This window comes from Bubalus bubalis, chromosome 3 (assembly GCF_019923935.1).
Source record: "Bubalus bubalis isolate 160015118507 breed Murrah chromosome 3, NDDB_SH_1, whole genome shotgun sequence".
NCBI lineage: Eukaryota > Metazoa > Chordata > Mammalia > Artiodactyla > Bovidae > Bubalus > Bubalus bubalis.
In genome coordinates this window covers 1,845,944-1,854,337 of record NC_059159.1, presented here as the reverse complement: position 1 = coordinate 1,854,337, position 8,394 = coordinate 1,845,944, and the positions used below count along the sequence as shown (strand labels likewise).

Genomic DNA, 8,394 nt, shown 5'->3' with positions numbered 1-8,394 from the left:
GGAATTCCAGTTCAGCTATTTCAAATCCTAAAAGATGATGCTGTGAAAGTGCTGCACTCAATATGCCAGCAAATTTGGAAAACTCAGCAGTGGCCACAGGACTGGAAAAGGTCAGTTTTCATTCCAATCCCAAAGAAAGGCAATGCCAAAGAATGCTCAAACTACCACACAATTGCACTCATCTCACACGCTAGTAAAGTAATGCTCAAAATTCTCCAAGCCAGGCTTCAGCAGTACATGAACCGTTAACTCCCAGATGTTCAAGCTGGTTTTAGAAAAGGCAGAGGAACCAGAGATCAAATTGCCAACATCTGCTGGATCATGGAAAAAGCATGAGAGTTCCAGAAAAACATCTATTTCTGCTTTATTGACTATGCCAAAGCCTTTGACTGTGTGGATCACAATCAACTGTGGAAAATTCTGAAAGAAATGGGAATACCAGACCACCTGACCTGCCTCTTGAGAAACCTATATGCAGGTCAGGAAGCAACAGTTAGAACTGGACCTGGAACAACAAACTGGTTCCAAATAGGAAAAGGGATACGTCAAGGCTGTATATTGTCACCCTGCTTATTTAACTTCTATGCAGAGTACATCATCTGAAACTCTGGGCTGGAAGAAGCACAAGCTGGAATCAAGATTACTGGGAGAAATATCAATAACCTAAGATATGCAGATGACACCACCCTTATGGCAGAAAGTGAAGAGGAACTAAAGAGCCTCTTGATGAAAGTGAAAGTGGAGAGTGAAAAAGTTGGCTTAAAGCTCAACATTCAGAAAACGAAGATCATGGCATCTGGTCCCATCACTTCATGGGAAATGGATGGGGAAACAGTGGAAACAGTGTCAGACTTTGTTTTTTTGGGCTCCAAAATCACTGCAGATGGTGATTGCAGCCATGAAATTAAAAGACACTTGCTCCTTGGAAGGAAAGTTATGCCCAACCTAGATAGCATATTGAAAAGCAGAGACATTACTTTGCCAACAAAGGTCCATCTAGTCCAGGCTATGGTTTTTCCTGTGGTCATGTATGGATGTGAGAGTTGGACTGTGAAGAAAGCTGAGTGCTGAAGAATTGATGCTTTTGAACTGTGGTGTTGGAGAAGACTCTTGAGAGTCCGTTGGACTGCAAGGAGATCCAACAGTCCATTCTAAAGGAGATCAGTCCTGGATGTTCATTGGAAGTTATGATGCTGAAGCTGAAACTCCAGTACTTTGGCCACCTCATGGGAAGAGTTGACTCATTGAAAAAAACTCTGATGCTGGGAGGGATTGGGGGCAGGAAAAGGAGACGACAGAGGATGAGATGGCTGGATGGCATCACTGACTCGATGGACATGAGTTTGAGTGAACTGTGGGAGTTGGTGATGGACAGGGAAGCCTGGCGTGCTGCGATTCATGGGGTCGCAAAGAGTCGGACACGACTGAGCGACTGAACTGAACTGAACTGATAATATCCTGCATAAACCACTGAACTGTTGTTGCTCAGTCTCTAAGTCTCATCTGACTCTTTTGTGACCTCATGGACTGTGGCCCACCAGGCCCCTCTCTCCATGGGATTGTCCAGGCAAGAACACTGGAGTCAGTTGCCACTTCCTCCAGAGGATCTTCCTGACCCAGGGATCAAACCCACGTCTCCTGCATTTGCAGGTGGATTCTTCACCTCTGAGTCACCAGGGAAGTCCAAAATCAACTATACTCCAATTTAAAAAAAATTAAAAAAGAAAGAAAAGTAGGTGGAAAGTGAATTTGGCAAATCTGTACCAGGACCGGCTCATCTCCATCCCAGGGAATAAGGACCCTGAGCCATCTCAGGCTGCTCTCCTTCCCCTGTTCTCCTTGTGCTCAGCCTCTTGTTGCTGCTGTGGACCCCCCTCATTCATTCGCTCATTCATTCCCTCAGCCCACCCGCCCGGAGCGATGGCTCAGCCAGCTTCCACTGGCCACAGACGCACCAGCCTCCCTCTCTTCTCCTCTGGTCCCAGGTTCTTGTCTCTGACGGTCTAGGAGCTACCAGTGGAAGATGCTCCACTTTTAGCCCAAGCTTCCTTCAAATGAGAGAAGAGTAAGAGCTATAAGCTTTGAAATAAGGTCCCAGCGAGCGGATCGTTCCAAATCATAAGTTAATCCATCAGCATGACAAAAAATGGGACGTGACGGACTGTGTTCAATTTAAAAGTTAAACTCAGAATGAATTTTAGGACCAGAAAACCAAGGGGGTTGAGAATCCTGAGTGCGTGTTTGGGGGCCAGTGGGAGTGAGTTTTGCTTTGAGGGGTGTTTCTATGCATTTGTGTGTGTGTCAATAAAACGATACTAGTCAAAAGTCAGTAATATCTGCATTTAAGGAGAATATTAGTATTTCTTTCTGGAATGCAGATGCACATGTATTTAGAATTAAATTTTATCTGGATGTGTGTATTATCTTATTGCCTTAGAAGCTGACCTGTTGCCTGGTCCCTAAGACAGCCTTCTTGTGTCCATTACACCATAAAACCAACCACATGGCCCCTGCCACCACCTGGTTCGGGATGCCTTCTCTATCCAAGCCCATTTACTCTGCTTCTCTGAAGCATCCAGGATCCATCGGTATTCTCTTTTCCTTGTCACGGCTCAGAGATTATCTTTGCTTCTTTGCCAGCTTTCCTGAGGAAGGGGTCTAACCTCCTGGTTCTGGGAGACTGGTCCCACTCCTGTCCATAACGTCCATGGTCCATGACACAGCCTCCTTCCATCCTGGGAGCCGAGCATCCGGCCACCTGGACCGCGGTCCCTCCCAGCTCTCTCCTGATTTGCACTGCGGCCGGCACCAGCCTGGTACTGCTGGGGACGCATCACCTGTCTGCTGGGCACTGATCAGGGCTCTTACCACCTTTCTCGATCTACTTTGGTCAATGAGAAGGGTCTTCAGTCCAATTGAGGGCATGCTGGCATGGTTTCCGGCAAGAGGTCACAAGCATCTTTCTCTATAATCTTCTTATACAACCCTTTCCAGAAGGCATCTTCCTTCCACCTCTTCCCTCTTTCCAGTCACATGAGGGGCAGAAAGCCTTCTCAGCATCATTTATCCCTTAAATGCACCTCTCAATAACTGTGCAGCTCACAGACATAACACCAGCCCTTCGTCCCCAAACCCAAGTGAATGGACTGGTGTATTTTCAACTGAGTTCTGTGCTTAAACCATGAACAATGATTATCTTAACTTTTTTATTTAAGATTTTTTAAAAACTGATTTGTACTCTCAGTCTAGTTCAGTTGCTCAGTTGTGTCCAGCTCTTTGTGACCCCATGGACTGCAGCATGCCAGGCTTCCCCGTCCATCACAAAACTCCTGGAGGTTTGTGTTATATGCTGACTTATAGGACCATCTGGATGTAGAACTACGTGGACCCCTAACATACCTCCTTCTCTGCTCAGTTGGACAGAGCTTTGACCTGGAGGAGCACGGTCTCCCCAGTGCACCCTGGCACAGATGGGTACCATCCCCGGAACATGAAGGCGGAAGGTGTGCACACGCTGGGCACTCACTTGGCACCATGAGAAGCAGTATGACACTCCTATCTCTATTTCCTCCCCCTTTTCAGGTATTCCTGGAGCTCTCCAAGGAGCAGGAGCTGGATGATTTAAAGGAGGAACTTGACCCTCAGTGAGGCAGAAGTTCCTCCCACAGAAAGAGCCTTGAAGCCCCAAACCCCCCATCTTCCCCTTTGAGCCTGTGGTTGTTTTCTAAGACATTCATTTTTATAGCATCAATGTCATATTTGTAGAGACCATAGTGTAAGCATTGATATGGTTCTCTGTGGGTGGAGAGGAGGTGCGAGTGCTGGATCAGTGCAGTGATAATGTGGGCAGAGGCATGTGGCTGAGCCCAGCCTGCGGGAATGTCTTAGTGTCTCTACAGGTTACCCTGATTCCATTTCTCTGTATAAATGCTGAATAAACAAGGATACTTTTATAAGATTGTTTCAGTGTCTGAGTATGATAAACAAATTTCTTTAATTTTTTTCTTTTATCACAACCTTATAAAAAAAAAAAAAAAGCTTACCACCTCACCTAGACCCCTTTCCAATTTGGAGAAGGCCAACACCAATAAACTATAAGATAATTATTTTAACTGCCTAGAGGATTGGAAGATGGGGGATTGGGAAGAAGAGAACAGAAGACTTCCCAGAGCCCTTTATTTTCAGAACTGCCACCTGGACCAGTTTTTATAGAGAGATCATGGCCATGCCATTCGGTATGAGATTCTATTGGACTTATTGCAAAAATGCAAACCACAGCTGCTGGGCATTTAGTTCCAGCTGTCTCAGCAATGTCACATCCAGTTTCTGCTTGTTGGAAAGTCCTTCATAAAAGGCCATTTCCTTCCTTTTCTCTGATGAGGGATTTTGAATAGCAGAGATGCTTAAAAACAAATACAGAGAGATGGTTATGTCTAGGTGAACGCAAATTTCTGGAACTCTATGCTGCATATCTACCATTCAAAAGATGAGAAGTTATGGAGAAATGGTGTTCTGTGTTTCAGAAAATTGAAGAGCCTAGTTCCTTTAAGAAATCCCAGCAGGGCAAAAAGATGTTGGTAAAGAATTCAGAGAAGGAAGGTATGACTTCTGGGAGGAGAAGGATGGTGCTGTTGGCGAGAAAGAGGTTTCATCTACTCCTCAAAGATTCTCTCAGATGGTCTATAATCAAATTGACACGTGGCAGAGTAATAACAGGAGAAAAACAAATGTAGCTTCATACATACGGGAATCCTACATACCCAAGAGGTTCAAAGACAAAAGGGTAAGATGAGGAATGAATATATATGCCCTCCTGAGCTAAGAAATGGTCAGGGACCTGGGCTTCCGAGGGGAGGAGGCAGACTCGCAGGATGAGCAGAAGAGCAGGTGTTGAGTGATTCAAGGTGGGCCACTCAGATAAAAGGGGTCCCTGGCAATTGTTCTCCTCCTGGAAAGACCCCCTTTTCCATTTTCCTAGGTAACGAACAGAGGGGCCAATGTTTCTCTTGAGACCGCAGGGTCTCAGCTGCCTTTGGCTCAGGATGACCCACGTGCCCAGATGGCACCTGTTGGAGATGCTCATTCTGAACTCCTTTGAGGGGCTGCTGACAAGCTTCCTTCTCAAGTATTTCCTCTCTTGGGATTTTTGTGGGAATCAGATGCAGAAAACATTACATGGCTTATGCGTTAGATTTTAGTCACCCCGTACAATGAACGTGCCTCTTAGCTTAAACGTACAAGGATTTTAAAAGAAAATGATCAGGGACTTCCCTGGCGGTCCCGTGGTGAAGACTTCGCCTCCAAGTGAAGCGGGTGTGGGTTTGATCCCTAGTCAGGAAGCTAAGATTCCACCTGCCATGAAGCCAAAAAACCAGAACAGGAAAAATGGAATCGATACTGTAACAAATTCAACAGAGACTTTTAAAATGTTCCACATCAAAAAAAGACTTTAAAAAAATTTTCAAAGTAAAAGAAAATGATTACATTACAGAATACAATATTCTCAATTATTATTCATTGCTCATATCATCTCATCTTGATTGGACTTCCATGGTGGCTCAGACAGTAAAGAATTGCCTATAGGAGACTCAAATTCGATCCCTGGTTTGGGAAGATCCCCTGGAGAAGGGAATGGCACCCCACTCCAGTGTTCTTGCCTGGAGACTTCTCCGGATGGGCTGAGGAACTTGGAAAACTATAGTCCATGGAGTCGCAGAGTCAGACACAACTGAATGACTAACACTTCACTTCACCTCATCTTGATTAAAGGAGTTGAGACAGCTTACAATAAAAATAAAGTATAATAAAGACTATTAGTACATGAGCAAAAAATTAAAAAAAAAAAAACAGGAAAACTAACTGATACCGAGAAAACGGATAGTGAGAAGAGAGAAAAAATGGATAAAAATGTAGGCTTATGTAAAATGATACACATTTGTGAAAATGGCTTTAAAATGGAGTGAAATGATTTTTCATTATTAAAAGGGCTGCAGCCGTATCTGAAAGGAGTTGGTCACGTCTGGGCAGATTTCACAGTGAACGGACGCTGGCAATGCTCCAGCTGCAGGAGGCCTCTGGGAAAGAGGGCGCTGTGCCTATCAGTCTAGAACATCCCACAAAACAAAGCGGAAGTTAAAAGGTGTCCACTACGAAAACAACTCCATCATGCTGACATTCTATTAAGAAAAACTTTTTTTTCCTGTAAACTGCATGAATGCTGGTATATGAGAACGTGACATCACATAAAAATTCATCTGCCTTGTCTCATAAACCACAGAGCAACCATCACACCACTTCCGATAGAAGAAGAATGAGCAATCAGATGATTCTCCTTCATAAAAAAAGGCATAAAACTGGACAAAAGTGCAGTCAAAACTTGCAGTGTCTGTACATTCTTGAGTCAACTATTGAGCATTTTCTTCTACAAGGGATCTTCTATAGTTTGGGTAATGTGCCAAAGCGAAGTTATTCAAGGTCAAGGGAGGAATTTGAAATTTCACAAACTTTGGATAAATATTCGAGACTGATAAAAGAAAATCTTCACAGTACTAGTTGCTTTACAGTTGCTCACTGGGAAGCTCAGTAGCCATGCTGTTAAGGTCTGAGTATGACTTCTTTTGCACCTTTTCCAAGTCAAAAGAATAGGCTTGGCTCTGAACCTATTTATCTTTGATAAATCCTGGAAGGAAAACGAACCACTTGGGCTCTTCCAAAAATTGTCTTTTTTTAAAAAAATCAATGAATAAAGTGTGTTTTCTCTTTTTCCTGGTTCCGGAGACTTTGGTGCAAGGAAGTCCAGTTTTCACCACTCCATCCCGTGATGACTTGAAGAACTCCTCCCAGACACTCAAGGTTTTGCTTCAGAAGGATAATGGCGCCTCGCTCCACTGCCACAGCTTACCCCAGTGTTCAGTAAAGCCTTTATGAAGAGTAGCACACCCATTCCTTCTCAAATATAATAGGACGTGGAGAGTCTTGCATCAGAAGTGGAAAAGGGTTTCTTTGCTGCTTGGATTCTCTGTTATTTGCTGTCTCAATCTTTTAAAAAATACATTATTTATTTGTTTATGAGGCTACACTGGGTCTCAGTTGTGGCACGTGGGATCTTCCATCTTCGATGTGGCACTTGGGATCTTTAGTTGTGGCAAGAGAACTCTCAGCTGTGGCCTGGGACCAGGGATCGAACCCCTATCCCCTGCATTGGCAGGTGGATTCTTAACCACTGGACCACCAGGGAAGTCCTCAATTTTTATTGGGTCACTAACATGCTAAATTCTGAGGTTATACACATGAATAAGATACAGTCTCTACTCTCAAGAAACTCAGCTGAGTAGGAGAGAGAGAGACAAATTAGGTGACTCAAATAAAATATAACAGAGGCTACAATTCATGGGTGTCTAGTGTGTTGTGAAAGCAAAGAAGAGGCTAATAGTTCTTTCTGGGGACCATTCCATCATCACTCTCCCCTAACTGACCATACTATTGAAGGAGAGTGCAAATTTTATTATACAGTATCTTATTAAACACATCTTATAATACTCAACCCAAATTAAAAGAAAACGTGAATTTAAAGGCTATTTTTTAAATTATGCAAATATCTTTGAAGCAGCCTAGGATTTAAAAAAAAAATCACCAAGGCATGGGGGACAAATAAGTGAAATAATTTTACTACCAGACGTGGTCATTCTTAAGTTTTACTTGTAGTTTTTGCCTAACAAGTTACCTATCAGCTCCCATAAAATATAGTTGCTTCAATTATTATAACAGCAAATTCCAACTTTGCTAAATCATTCTTTATCTTTTTTATTTATTTGATGTGAACCAGTTTTAAAGTCTTTATTGACCTGATTACAATATTGCTTCTGTTGTTTATGTTCTGGTTTGTTTTGGTCGTGAGGCGTGTGGGATTCTTAGCTCCCGGACCAGGGATCCAACCCACACCCCTTCATTGGAAGGTGCGGTCTTAACCAGTGGACCACCAGGGAAGTCCCCATTCCTTCTTAGTAATTTATTCTTTCTCCTGTGTACCTCTAAGATGACATCACCTGATACTTTGCTGCACAGACAATTCCTGCCTCTCACAATCCAAATTTTCTGTTAAAATGTTAATCCAGCTGCATTTGAGCTTTGGGGTATGAGGAAGCACTGGCTTATAGCAGAGCACAGGGGCCTGTGGCTGTCTTACTGGATTCAGAAATCGGCGCGGGTTTAACACTGCCTCCATCTTGCAAGAAATAAGTAAACAGCTGGACCTCTGACACCTCACGGAATCGATGTGTAACCAGGAGGAGCCTCTCCTTGGCACTGAAGCTACACTCTCTGAGCCACTTGGGAAGGCAGAGCCTCACATCTGCTTCGATTCACGATGCTGGACTCGAAAAACATTTTGTTGGT

At 43.7% G+C, this 8,394-nt stretch overlaps 1 long non-coding RNA gene across 1 annotated transcript; it reads left to right on the top strand.

Moving 5' to 3' along the window:
* Nucleotides 1–1,609: 1,609 nt before the first annotated feature.
* On the top strand, nucleotides 1,610–3,961 carry LOC102394806. Its single transcript, XR_327842.4, has 2 exons — nucleotides 1,610–2,816; nucleotides 3,583–3,961. It is a non-coding gene; the product is annotated as an uncharacterized LOC102394806 (long non-coding RNA).
* The last annotated feature ends 4,433 nt before the right edge of the window (nucleotides 3,962–8,394 follow it).